The sequence below is a fragment of the Triticum aestivum genome, chromosome 7B, assembly GCF_018294505.1.
Source record: "Triticum aestivum cultivar Chinese Spring chromosome 7B, IWGSC CS RefSeq v2.1, whole genome shotgun sequence".
Lineage (NCBI taxonomy): Eukaryota > Viridiplantae > Streptophyta > Magnoliopsida > Poales > Poaceae > Triticum > Triticum aestivum.
Window position 1 is genome coordinate 698,873,035 of NC_057813.1, and position 14,649 is coordinate 698,887,683.

Genomic DNA, 14,649 nt, shown 5'->3' on the forward strand with positions numbered 1-14,649 from the left:
GCAAGAGATGGGATTATTTGACATGTCCCCCTCCAGGGGCAAGCTGCGGGTTTTGTAAGTAAAAACAGGTATTTAACTCGTTATAGAGGCCACCTGGACATTCGACGCGGCTTGTCCTCACCCTGGCTGTTGCATCGTGTGTTCGGCGAGTGTATTGCCGGACAGGCCTTCTGAGTAGTTGGGTCCTGAAAATATATATATAAAAAAGGAAAACGGCCGAATAGGGAGCCCCTAAGTGCGGTTGAGCCGCATTCTGGGCGTGCCGTAGTTGTGCCCCTCCCCTTATGCCCATGGTATTTTCAAAGCGTAATTATGTACGCGTGGTACCGATAGCACCATCTGACGAGGGCTGGGGTTGGGGCCGCACTGCTATGCTTGCTCGGATCGTGCCGGCCGGCTCTGTTGTAGGTTGCTTCGGGCGCGCTTGACGTTGTCCGGACGTTTGATACCCGGATTGGAGAGCTGCCTTGAGAGGCTGCTCTGTACTTCCGCCGCCAGGGCCGCTGTGTGCTCCTCCGTTCGGAGAGAGCGTTCGGTGTTTCCATTTACCGTGATGACTCCGCGAGGGCCTGGCATCTTGAGCTTGAGATATGCGTAGTGCGGCACCGCATTGAACTTTGCAAATGCGGTTCGTCCGAGCAGGGCGTGATAGCCACTGCGGAATGGGACTATGTCGAAGATTAACTCTTCGCTTCGGAAATTATCCGGGGATCCGAAGACCACTTCGAGTGTAACTGAGCCTGTACAGCTGGCTTCTACACCCGGTATGACACCTTTAAAGGTTGTCTTTGTGGGTTTGATCCTTGAGGGATCTATACCCATTTTTCGCACTGTATCCTGATAAAGCAGGTTCAGGCTGCTGCCGCCGTCCATGAGGACTCTGGTGAGGTGAAATCCGTCAATGATTGGGTCTAGGACCAATGCGGCGAATCCGCCGTGACGGATGCTAGTGGGGTGGTCCCTTCGATCAAATGTGATCGGGCAGGAGGACCATGGGTTGAACTTTGGGGCGACTGGCTCCAACGCATAGACGTCCTTGAGAGCACGCTTCCGCTCCCTCTTGGGGATGTGGGTTGCGTATATCATGTTCACCGTCCGCACTTGCGGGGGGAATCCCTTCTGTCCTCTGTTGTTCGGCGGCCGGGGCTCCTCCTCGTCATCGCTACGCAGCCCCTTGTCTCTGGTTTCGGCACTTAACTTGCCTGCCTGCTTGAACACCCAACAATCCCTGTTGGTGTGGTTGGCTGGTTGTTCGGGGTGCCGTGTATCTGGCACGAGCGGTCGAGTATCCGGTCTAAGTTGGATGGGCCCGGAGGGTTTCTTTTGAATGGCTTCTTCCGCTGACCGGGTTTAGAGCCTCTGAATCCGGCGTTGACTGCCGTATCCTCGGTATTGTCGCCGTTAATGCGGCGCTTGTGCTTGTTGCGACGTGACCTGCCATTGTTGTCCTTGGTATCCGAATTACCAGGGCTCTTGGTTATGTTATTGCTACGAGCTAGCCAGCTGTCTTCGCCCGCGCAGAAGCGGGTCATGAGTGTCGTAAGGGCTGCCATAGATTTCGGCTTTTCCTGTCCCAGGTGCCGGGCAAGCCATTCGTCTCGGATATTGTGCCTGAAGGCTGCAAGGGCCTCGGCGTCCGGACAGTCGACTATTTGATTTTTCTTGGTTAGGAACCGTGTCCAGAATTGTCTGGCCGATTCTTCTGGCTGCTGGATTATGTGGCTTAGGTCATCGGCGTCTGGTGGTCGCACATAAGTGCCCTGGAAGTTGTCAAGGAATGCGGATTCCAGGTCCTCCCAGCAACTAATTGACTCTGCTGGCAGGCTGTTAAGCCAATGTCGCGCTGGTCCTTTAAGCTTGAGCGGGAGGTATTTGATGGCGTGTAGATCATCACCGCGGGCCATGTGGATATGAAGGAGATAATCCTCGATCCATACCGCGGGATCAGTTGTGCTGTCGTATGATTCAATGTTTACGGGCTTAAAACCCTCGGGGATTTGATGATCCATTACTTCGTCTGTGAAGCATAGTGGGTGTGCGGCGCCCCTGTACTGGGCTATATCGCGACGCAGCTCTGATGAGCTTGGTCTGTTGTATTCGGCCTGGCCGTATTTATCATATCCGGTGTGACGGTTATCATCACGTGATGCGGGGCGCCCGTGCGATCCGTAGATCGATCTTGCTTGCCTTGCCTTGTTCTCCAATATGTCTCGCAGGTCTGTTCCGTCTCCCCGTACTCTGGCATGTTTTGAGCGGTGCCGGGGTGCGACTTGGGTCGAGGGCCTGAAGGCCTCTCTGTCGCGGCCACGGGGTGGCCGATCGGGCGCATCGTATGATGGTGATGTAGGTTTAGTTGCTTCCTCCTCAAGTTGGGGTAGCAGCCTGCGCTTTGGGTAGCTCTTGGAGGGGCGCTCGAGTTTATACTCTTCGGCCGCCAGGACTTCGGTCCATCTGTCGGCTAGCAAGTCTTGGTCAGCTCTAAACTGCTGCTGTTTTTTCTTGAGGCTGCGTGCTGTGGCCGTAAGCCTACGTTTGAAACGCTCTTGTTCGACGGGATCCTCTGGCACGACGAATTCGTCGTCGTCGAGGCTTGCCTCGTCTTCGGAGGGAGGCATATAGTTGTCGTCCTCAACCTCTCTGTCGGCCGCTCTCCCATGAGGGCTGGCTCTTTCGTCCTCCTGCACTGAATCCTGCTGGAGGGGGTTATCTTCGGCACTGTCCGGCGTGTTGTTACCTCCGGTGCCGGATTCACCATTCTTGCTTTGGCGGGATTTAGAGCGGCGCCGCTGACGTCGGCGCTTGGGTTGCTTCTTGGAGGGGTCATCCTCCGTTTTTTCCTCGCCATCCCCTGCTTTGGGGGTGTCCACCATGTATATGTCATATGACGAGGTGGCTTTCCAGTTCCCTATAGGTGCTGGTTCTTGGTCGTCTCCTTCATCGGCATCCATACCGTCGATGTCTTCGGAGTCAAAGTCGAGCATGTTGGTTAAATCGTCGACAGTGGCTACAAAGTGGTTGGTGGGTGGGTTTCGAATTTCTTCGTCGTCCGTATCCCAACCATGCTGACCGTAGTTCGGCCAGGGCTCTACTAACAAAGAGAGAGATTTTAGTGAGTTCAGGATATCGCCAAAGGGCGAGTGCTGAAAGACGTCCGCGGCGGTGAACTCCATGATCGGAGCCTAATCGGGTTCGATCGGAAGGGGTGCGGAAGATTCGGAGTCCGGAACGGAGTCCGGCACCTTGGAGTCACGGGCCTTGCAAAGGACTAGGCTAGTATTCGGCTCTATCACCGTAGAGCTTGCGGCTCCTGGGGCGGTGTCCAACCGTCCGTCCCTGGTTAGCAAAGTCGGCTCCGAACTAATGGTCGGAGCGCACTCCTGAGCGGCACTCTGGGCGGTGTCCGGCGGCAGAGCTAGATCATGCCCATCGAGACAGTGCGGTGCGCTCGGCCGTGGCTCGAATCCGTCGAAGATCAAGTCCCCGCGAATGTCGGCCGTGTAGTTTAAGCTTCCAAACCTGACCTGATGGCCAGGGGCGTAACTTTCGATCTGCTCCAGATGGCCCAGCGAGTTGGCCCGCAGTGCGAAGCCGCCGAATATGCAGATCTGTCCGGGGAGAAAAGTCTCACCCTGGACCGCGTCGTGGTTGATGATGAAGAAGCCATCGGGCCTAACGGCGACAACACAGAGGAACTCTCAATGGAAGCACCAATGTCGGTGTCAAAACCGGCGGATCTCGGGTAGGGGGTCCCGAACTGTGCGTCTAGGCGGATGGTAACAGGAGACAAGGGGCATGATGTTTTTACCCAGGTTCGGGCCCTCTCGGTGGAGGTAAAACCCTACTCCTGCTTGATTAATATTGATGGTATGGGTATTACAAGAGTTGATCTACCACGAGATCAGAGAGGCTAAACCCTAGAAGCTAGCCTATGGTATGATTGTTGTTCGTCCTACGGACTAAAACTCTCCGGTTTATATAGACACCGGAGAGGGCTAGGGTTACACAGAGTCGGTTACAATGGGAGGAGATCTTCATATCGTATCGCCAAGCTTGCCTTCCACGCCAAGGGAAGTCCCATCCGGACATGGGACGGAGTCTTCAATCTTGTATCTTCATAGTCTGGGAGTCTGGCCAAAGGTCATAGTCCGGCCATCCGGACACCCCCTAATCCAGGACTCCCTCAATCCCTTTGTGAGGGGGCTGATGTTCTATTACGGGCTGGAATTTCACGACCTAGCTCCGGTGTCCATCCTCCAAATTTCATCGTTTATCGTAGTGTGTGAAGCCTTCCTCCATATCACCCCTCACTTCGGATTGTGGCTTAAAACCTTCAAAGTAGAGCCGAAGATGATCGAGTGGCAGCACGCCGAGTGCGGAGGAGCTATCAAAAGCAAGATAGCCGGCGCTCCATGGCCCGAGGGCACTTTCCAAGAAGAGTTCGGCTTATGGCAACGGGACTGATTTTATATCACAGCCCCCAGGGGCACCACATGGGTGGCGCCTCCTGCTTTTGGCTCGGGTCCCCCACCACGGCGAGCGTCATGGGTCAATGAAGGGCTTATCTGGGGGCCGTCCAAAGACGTGCCCCTACTGCAGGACCACATTCGAGATCTCCTAGAAAGAGATACTAACCTGACCGTAGTGGCACAAGTTATGCTGATTTGCCGCACGCTGCCCTACAAACGTCGCCCTCTCCGCCTATGGGAATTTAATCCGGAGGGACCGCGAGTCCTCCAACATTTTATGGGCGCAACGCCTATGGAGATGTACAAATTGTTCTTCGGACCACAAGCAAGGTGTCCGGACTTTTCCGAGGACGCAGGTCTGAGCTGCAATCGCTAGGATGTTAAGGTAAGTAGCCCCATATTCGGACACACCATCCGTATTTTCATCATAAAGCGGCCCTTTAACAGAGCTATCCTTTGAACAGGAGTGGATAGCAAAGGCAAAGCTTATCAGGTGTCCAGGCCCCCTGCCCGAGACCGTGCCGGATCCCGTGTTAACCAGGATACTGCAGATTATGCTTTCGGCAGAGGGCAAAGAGGGGAACCAAGGAGCTACCGCCTCCACGAAGGAGACTATCAAGAAGGGAGGAATCGATAATTCCCCCAACCTGGGAAAGAAAAGGAGTGCCTCTGAAGACCCGGAGGAGATGACCTCGAAACGGGGTAAGAAATCTTTCTCAGAGGATCCGGCGCCGGAGACTGCCCCGGCCGCATTGCGCCTTCCAAAGGATCAGCTTTCCTCCGAGCCGTAAGTAAAGAGAGGGGCTCAAAAATTAGTGGCATCCCTGTTTTATTTCTGAGGAAGATAACCGAAATATTACCTTGCAGTTCGGATCTCAACCCTTCTCAGCGGAGCTCGTCTTCAGGGGATCTCCGTCCGGAGATGATAGAGAGCGAAACGCCTCCTCTAGCTGCACCGACTTACGAGGCAGGCGACCCCGAGGTGTCGTCCCGGCGGGTTTCTCCAAGTCCGGATCCTGAAAGGGTCATCGGGCTAGTCCAGTGCCCTCTGGTGCGCGGTCGGAGAGGTTGAGGGATCTGCTCGGGCGTGCATCCGTCTCAGAAGAACACCGTATGTTGATGAACACGGTGATAGGAAGGATTACATCCGCGGAAAGCGGATTGTACGAGGCCGCCAGGAGTTTACTGATAGGCTTTGACGTACGTGAAAAGGTGTACCTATCGGTAGAGCCGCATAGAATGCGCCCTGTATAAATAGTAGCCCCTGAGACTCTGTGTGTCATCAAGAGTGATGGCGCACAGAGGATCAAAACCCCAGTTATAAAATGTTACCTTTTTATGAAGGTGGCGAGGCATTCAATGGCTAGCTGGACTGATGAATCTGCCGAGTTAAAGCGGCAACTGGATGTGGCAGATGCCGACATTGCGCTTGTAAATAAGCGGCTAGACGAGGCACAAGGTATGCTCCACAGATATCTGATAAGAGGAGTTCGGTGCTCGTTTCTTACATTACATATGCTTATTGTAGATAGTGCTGCTTCCGTGGAGAACCTTCAGGCGGAACTTGCCCGAGCCAAGGAGCAAGCAAGTAAAAGTGATGCGGCTGCCGTTAAGGCGGCTGAAGAGCTGAAAGCCGAATAGGCTGCTCACTGCCAGAGTAAGAAGGCAATAGCCGAGATGGCTATAAAATTGAAGGATGCTGCCGACCGCTGTAAATTTCTCGAACAAGAAGAAAGGGCGGCTCAGAAAGACCTTGAGAAGATCACTGCCGAGGCCAAGGATGCTCGCTCTGCGATGAGAGCTATGAAGGAGGAGCTGCGTCAGGCCGGAGATATCACGGATGGAAAGCCCTATATGCTGCGGATGAAGTTCGGGGATCCTAGGATGCTCCGTTAGACCGGCAGTGGAGTGCGGAAAACACTTATTCGGACGTGGCAGCAAGTGCGGCGGACGCAACCGAACACTTCCGAGGTCGAGGCGACCATAATTTGGAAGAACTATTTTGGTCGCAATTCCACAAGCCAGAGCGTCCACTTTTGGTACCCGACCGTTTGGCCGGCTTTGCGGAGCTGAACAGGTTATCCGGACTCGCCATGAAGTATGTCGCGAGTCGTTTGTGGCCGGGGGAGCCAGAGCCGAAAAGTTATTTTGGATTGGTGCAACAGTTCCTTAGTTCTGTGCTGCATGTCGATGCAATGAAGAGGTCGGCGTGTATAGAGGGTGCACAAATGGCTCTTGCCCGTGTTAAGACATACTGGGCGGATATGCAGGCCAGTGTTATCACATCCCAGGATCCGGACGAAGGCCGGGTGTCTGCCAAGCACTGCCTTGAGGAAGTTCTTCCGGGCGCTCGTTTAATAGAAGCGCAGTGCTCGAAGGATGTTTTGTTTGAATAGCGGGTGCTATTGTAAAAGAAATATTTTGATAGAATATAAAAGCTTTTTATACTTGTGCTTGCAAGAATTATAACACCTCCTGTGCGGCCGTTAATGTATATGTGTATATAACCTGAAAGATGGCAGTCGTTGGCTTCAGCCCCCATGCATATAATGCGGGGGTGTTCGCAAAAAATGTGCCTTTTCACACTTAATCCAACGTCTTGGTCCTACAAAGGAGGTGACAGCGCGGCGAACGAGGCAACCGGACTATAATGCTTTATCACTTTCACTTAGCCATAGGAGTTTGACATTGGGGCTACTCAATAGCCCCTGGAGGCACCGCGCTCTCCCGAATCCGGGGCGCGTGTGTGCCTGGCCGGGAAACAGCCCTTCGTTAATGCGGAGGAATCCTAGAGATTCCAAGAGTCATCGAGTGGTTGACCAGTCTCTCGCTATATCATGACAGTCAGTTTTCGGCTTTTTCTACTGAGGTGCTCGCCTGGCCGAACCGGGGCACAATCGCAGTAGTTCTCCTGGTGCCGCATTAGCCGATACAACGGAACGTAAGGCAGCAAAACACAGGAGCCGGGCAAACCGGGGCACAATTGCAAGGATTAGCGACGCCGAACACTCCCTAAGGTATTCGGTCTTTATGAAGACGGGCCGAAACAGAGCCCTTGATAAAAAAGCCCCTGGTGTCCAGGTACACGCAAAATTCTGGCGTGGCCATATGCCAAAACGCCAGCCTCCTCCTCGGTTATGGCGAAAACCGGGGGATGTTTTCAACAAGAGACAGTAAAAAGGTTTACGCAGGGTCTTAATCTGAAAAGAATCCTTGGAACGGGTCCCTACTGCACGTCTGCGCCTGTGTCTCCGTTGTGCCGTATCCTGGACGGGCGTAGCACGGTGTTCGTCTGTGAAAAAGAGGAACTTTAGTAAATAAGCGTGCGAGAAATCCATATTAGAATAAACAAAACATAGTTGGAGCAAGAAGGGAGCCGCATTGTCTCCTAGCGTAAACACACGGAGCCCCTTGTACAGGGCTATGCGGCTATTAAGTCCATGTGTGTTGACGCCGGACTCGTCTAGCCGTGTCCGGAATAGTAGGGCTAGATTAGTGTGCGGCTGTCCAGGCGGCCGCACCCTTACCCATACTTTGGGGGTCAATTGTCATTCCCCTGTGATGAGATGATGCCTCATGGGCCGGGCATTTTAAGTGTAAGGGATGCATAATGCGGTATTGCGTTAAAGCGGGCGAAAGCTTCACGTCCCAGTAGCCCTTGATAGCGACTTATGAATGGGGCGATGTGGAAGGTTAGCTTTTTGCTTTGGAAGTTGTCGGGTGAGCCGAACGTGACTTCTAACGAAAGGGAACCCATACTCTGGGTATCTGGACCTGGCGTGGCTCCTCGAAAGGAAGTTTTGCCACGGCGGATTAGCGATGGGTTTACCCCTAGTTTGTGGATTGTATCCTGATATAACAGGTTTAAGTCACTGCCGCCGTCCATAAGGACTCGTGTAAATTGTAGTCCGTTAATAACCGGATTCAAGACCAAGGCAGTCCAGCCTGCGTTTCGGGCCCCTCTGGAGTAATCCCGATGATCAAAGGTGATTGGTTGTAACAACCAGTGGCGGTGCTCCTCTGGGGCTGGCTGTACGGCACGTGTCTTCATAAGCGCCGTTCTGTTTTGCCCTTTTGTCATATGAAGTGAATTTACTGTTTTGACTTCTTGGGGGAACTTCTTTTGTTCTCCGGTTTTCTACTTGTGGGGTACGTCGTCATTCTCGCTTGGTGTGTCGAGCCCCTTGTGTTCGGCATTGAGTTTGCCGGACTGCTTGAAAACCCGACAATCTCTGTGGGTATGGTTTGCAGGTCTCCCGGGGGTGCTGTGGATTTGACATATTTTGTCCAGGATTTTGTTGAGGTTGGACAGCTCGTCCCTGTCATCTTTGGACGGCGGCTTTTTCTGATTTTGCCGAGAGCTTTTGAATCCGGCGTTGACTGCCGTGCTCATTGGGCTGTTATCCTTGATTCGGCGCTGTTCTTTGTTACGGCGCGGTTTCCCGTTTCCATCTCTGGGTTCGGATGTACTCGGGTCGCTGGTGCTGCTTCTGGCCAACCAGCCATCCTCTCCTGCGCAAAAGCGGTTCATGAGGCTTGTTAATGCGGCCATCGTTCTTGGCTTTTCTTGGCCGAGGTGTCTGGTGAGCCATTCGTCTCGGACGCTATGTTTGAAAGCTGCTAGGGCCTCAGCGTCCGGACAGTCGACTATCTGATTCTTTTTAGTAAGGAATCTGTTCCAGAGTTTCCGGGCCGACTCTTCGGGTTGCTGAGTTATATGACTCAGATCATCCGCATCCGGAGGTCGGACATAGGTCCCTTGAAAATTTGCCCGGAAAGCCTCCTCGAGCGCTTCCCAACTTCCCATGGTGTTTTCGGGAAGGCTTTTAAGCCAATGCCGGGCTGGCCCTTTGAGCTTGAGGGGTAAGTATTTGATGGCATGAAGGTCATCTCCTCTGGCCATGTGTATGTGGAGGATATAATCCTCTATCCAGACTCCGGGGTCTGTTGTTCCGTCGTATGCTTCTATGTTTACGGGCTTGAACCCCGCTGGAAATTCGTGATCCAGCACCTCATCGGTAAAACATAACGGATGTGCGGCGCCCCTGTATGTAGGTGTGCCATGATGTTTGGATATTTTTTGCATTGCATTGCTCGCTGGAGCTTGCTTTCTTGGGCCATAGATGGATCTGGTTTGGGCCGGTTGCTTGATGCGAATCCTTAGACTGATCGCTCGCCGCATTGAGTGCGGCGCCCTTTGTCGCTTTAGGTCGATCGTTGGGTCGTCTATCCTACCTGGTGGCTTCCTTGTTTTTCGACTATGGGGGCTTTATGGCCTCTTCATCGAATTCCGATAGTAGTTTCCGCTTCGGATAGCTCTTTGTGTGACGACTGTTGCCGTACTTGTGTGCAGTATTGAGTACTTTGTTCCATCTGATCCTGAGTGCATCTTCTGCTGTTTTGAGCCTCCGCTTCTGCTTTTTCAGGCTACGTGCAGTGGTGACGAGCCTTTGGTGGAGGTTCTAACGTTCCAGCAATTTGTCCGGCGTGAGGTCGTCCGGACTATTATCTTTCCCGGGGATTGGTTGTTTGGATTGCCCGTCCTGTTTGGACAGTTTCTCAATGGCATGTTCGTCTTTCGTTGATTCGCCCTGTTCTATGGCTGGGTCTTTGTCGAGGTGGGGCTTTGCATGGCACTTACATCGCCGCTTTGATTGTTTTTCGAGGGAACGATCCCTGCTTGCACCCTTTTGATCCTCGTTGTTATCCCTTTTGGGTGTGTCCACCATGTATACATCGTATGATAAGGTGGCTTTCCAGTGCCCTATAGGTGCTGGTTCTTGGTCGTCTCCTTCATCGGCGTCCATACCGTCAATGTCTTCGGAGTCGAAGTCGAGCATGTCGGTTAAATCGTCGACAGTGGCTACGAAGTGGGTGGTGGGTGGGCCTCTAATTTCTTCGTCGTCCGTATCCCAACCATGCTGGCCGTAGTTCGGCCAGGGCTCTCCTGACAAAGAGAGAGACTTTAGTGAATTCAGGATACCGCCAAAGGGCGAGTGCTGAAAGACGTCCGCGGCGGTGAACTCCATGATCGGAGCCCAATCGGGTTCGATCGGAAGGGGTGCGAAAGATTCGGAGTCCGGAACGGAGTCCGGCACCTTAGGGTCACGAGCCATGCAAAGGACTAGGCTAGTATTCGTCTCCATCGCCGTAGAGATTGCGGCTCCTAGGGCGGCGTCCAACATTCCCTCCCTGGTTAGCGCAGTCGGCTGTGAGCTAATGGTCGGAACGGACACCTGAGCGGCACTCCGGGCGCTGTCCGGCGGCAGAGCTAGATAATGCCCATCGAGACAGTGCGGCGCGCTCGGCCGTGGCTCGAATCCGTCGGAGATCAAGTCCCCGCGAATGTCGGCCGTGTAGTTTAAGCTTCCAAACCTGGCCTGATGGCCAGGGGCGTAGCTTCCAATCTGCTCCAGGTGGCCAAGCGAGTTGGCCCGCAGTGCGAAGCCGCCGAAGACAAAGTCTCACCCTGGACCACGTCTTGGTTGAAGATCGAAGAAGCCATCGGGCCTAAAGGCGACGACACAGAGGAACTCTCAATGAAAGCACCAATGTCGGTGTCAAAACCGGCGGATCTCGGGTAGGGGGTCTCAAACTGTGCGTCTAGGCGGATGGTAACAGGAGACAAGGGACATGATGTTTTTACCCAGGTTCGGGCCCTCTCGGTGGAGGTAAAACCCTACTCCTGCTTGATTAATATTGATGGTATGGGTATTACAAGAGTTGATCTACCACGAGATCAGAGAGGCTAAACCCTAGAAGCTAGCCTATGGTATGATTGTTGTTCGTCCTATGGACTAAAAACTCTCCGGTTTATATAGACACCGGAGAGGGCTAGGGTTACACAGAGTCGGTTACAATGGGAGGAGATCTTCATATCGTATCGCCAAGCTTGCCTTCCACGCCAAGGAAAGTCCTTATCCGGACACGGGACGGAGTCTTCAATCTTGTATCTTCATAGTCCGGGAGTTCGGCCAAAGGTCATAGTCCGGCCATCCGGACACCCCCTAATCCAGGACTCCCTCACTCGCTATTGCGTCGGGTGTGGAGGCAGTTGTGTCCACGCATGGTGACCGGCGTGGCAGCCGCGGCCACACAGGGCGACGAGCAGAAGTAGAGGCCACGTACAGGTCGCTGCCGCAGCTGTCGCCTCCCACCAACACGCGCTACATATCAACGCCGCCGGACCCGTCCCCCCCCCCCCGTCTCGCCGCCGTCCAGGTCGTCCTCGGCCTCCAGCTCACCACCGACCAACTTCCGGACAAGCGCAAGCTCAGTATTGCCCCCTACAGATAGCCTAGGGTCGGCCCAGTCTCGCCCGGCAGCAAGGGCTCGCCGCGATGATGGTCCTGATTCCGGGGGAGGGAGAGCTAGCCTTTGGCATCAACCAGGACGACGACGCGGAGGACGCCTCACCAGGCAGCAAGGAGCTGGCGGCCATGGTGGAGGCGGCGGCGGCGAGCGTGGAGCTGGACGCATGCTCGCCGCTGACCGGGCGCCGCCGTATAGGGATGACCGAACGCCCTGCACACCCGCTCGTGCTCGCGCGGGAGGCACCCTGTGTGCCCGGGAAGAAGGTGCCCGAGGAGTTCGTGGCCGCCGTCTCACGCCTGCTCCGGCGCTACCTCCGTCTTCCTTTGGAAGCCTCTGGACGCGCGACATGGACGACACCAGTGCACATGAGGTGTTTGTTAAAATGCCAGAGAGAGAAAGAGAGGAGGAAGAAGAAGGTTCAGCCACATCAGCCGGCTGGGTCCTGGTTGCCATAGACGTGTTTAAATTGTCTAAAACGGGCATCAAAAGAAAGTGGTAGTTTTTAGGGACAGATGAAGAATTTTTGGTAGTTTTCGGTCAAAAATTTCGAAGTGGTAGTTCTGTGGGACACCAACCTCAATTGTAGTAGTTTTTTATCAATTACTCCATGCACGGCTTCACAGTCCATTAGCTCGTTATCCTGCTGTCCTCAACAACATTTGATCATCAAAAGTAAGACAATCGGCTTGTCCTTGCCATTACCAAGAATTGGGCCACATGCTGCACTCTTTTATTTTTATTATTAATCAATTTCCATTGCTTGATTATACTCACACAACACAAAACCACAACATCTTTTAGCACTTGCAGTGAATGCTTTGCTATTTTTGCGCTTGCCATTTTCTTCAGCTCCTCGTGGGATCTATACTCTTACATATCAAAAAGATCTACAATTAACCTCTACACTTGTGGATCATCAAGACTCTTTTCTAGCGCCGTTGCCGGGGAGCATAGCGAGACTCTTTTCCTGATAAGTTAAAAGATGGCGACCATATTCACAAAAAAAAGGTGGCAACAGAACCATTTATCCCATTTTGTTGTTTTTTTTATCGCCACATTTGTCATCATGGGCACTTATCTTTGTGATTCCCTCTTGGGAAGATTTATAAAATTTTATGTGATTATTTTCCAATGCCATATTCTCAAAGTTGTTTTAGGACTATCGTTACACTTAACATATTCTAAGATTCAGAAGACATGATCACTAACAGCACTTCAGCTAGTCTTAGAGGAGAGACTAGGAATTTGGTTTTACCGTTTATCATTCCACATGTGTATATGAGTTTTCCGCTGAATGGCACATTCCAGGATCATAACAGTTATAACATAGAATAAAAACTCTTAATTATAAACATGAAAATATAATAATACAATATTATTGCGTCCAGGGCATATGTCCAACAGTGCTTGTATTGAACGCTACCACTAAGTTTTGCCTATATATAGGTGTTTTGGCGTCCCTTGTTTCTCAAACACATACGCTTTCATTCTTCACAAAACTTTTCTCCCTAACTAGCTAGCTCCTCTAAGTTTTTGTTGTTCCTTCTTAGCTAGCTACATGGTTGGCAAATGGACCAACAGTGTTTGTATTCGAATCTTTTATAATTTTGAGTTTTTATTTATTATTTTGAATCTTTTTATAATTTGAGTTATTGTTATTATTTTGAGTATTTTCATTGTTTTAAATCTTTTATTATTTTGTGTCTTTTTATTTTTTTTAAAACTATTTTATTATTTTGCATTTTTATAATTTTGATTTTCTTATTTATTATTTTGAGTCTTTTTATACCTTTGAAGGTTTTATAATTGTTAGATTTTATTATTTTGAGTCTTTTTGTTGTTTTAAGGACTTTTATTATTTTGAGTCTTTTTATTGTTTTAAAGTCTTTTATTATTTTGAATATTTTTATTGTTTTAAAGACTTTTTATTATTTTGACTCTTTTTATTGTTTTATAGTCTTTTATAATTTTGAATCATTTATAATTTTGAGTCTTTTATTATTTTGAGTTTTTTATTTATAAATTTAAATCTTTTATAATTTTGAGACTTTTGTTATGTTGTGTTTTTTTATTTATTCTTTTTATCTTTTTTTTGAGAAATCATTTATTCTTTTTATCTTTCAGTTAGACAATGGCCTGCTGGGCCTTGCCCAATATTTCCAACACGGCTCGGATCAAAACCTAATTGCAAAACATATATGAATATAAAAAGTGTTCATGAATTTTAAAAAAAGTTCAGGAATTTAGAGAATGTATGCAAATTCAAAAACTAATTGCAAAACAAATGATGTTTGTGAATTAAAAAAATTATGTTCTTTAAAATTAAAGTCAAATAATGTTCATGAATATAAAAATGTTCAGGACATGAAAATACGTTCACAAATTTTAAATTATCCTGAAATTCAAAAATGTTTAGGCATTCAAAAAAATCCGTGAATATGGAAAATGGACAAAAAATAATGAAAACCCGAAACAAAAAAAGAACAAAAACCTACGAAATAAAAAAAATATGTTTGTGAATTTTGTCAGAAAGTTCCAGGTTAAAAAAATGCGTGATTTCAAAAACAATCTTCACAAATCTAAAAAAACAACCATGGATATATAAATTATTCTTGAACTAAACAGAGATTGGGAATTTCAGGACAAAAATGTTCAAGAATTCAAAAAATATTCCAAAGCTCACAAAAATGGGTGAAATTACAAATAATTTACTTATTCAAAAAATGTTCGTGAATTTAAAAATATTGAAGAATTTAATGAATGTTCGGAAACTAAAAAATGTTCACCAATCTCAACAGAAGAACGTGAATCATACAAATGTTGTGAATTCAAAAATGTTTCCCAATAAATGAAACTTCACGAAATCTAA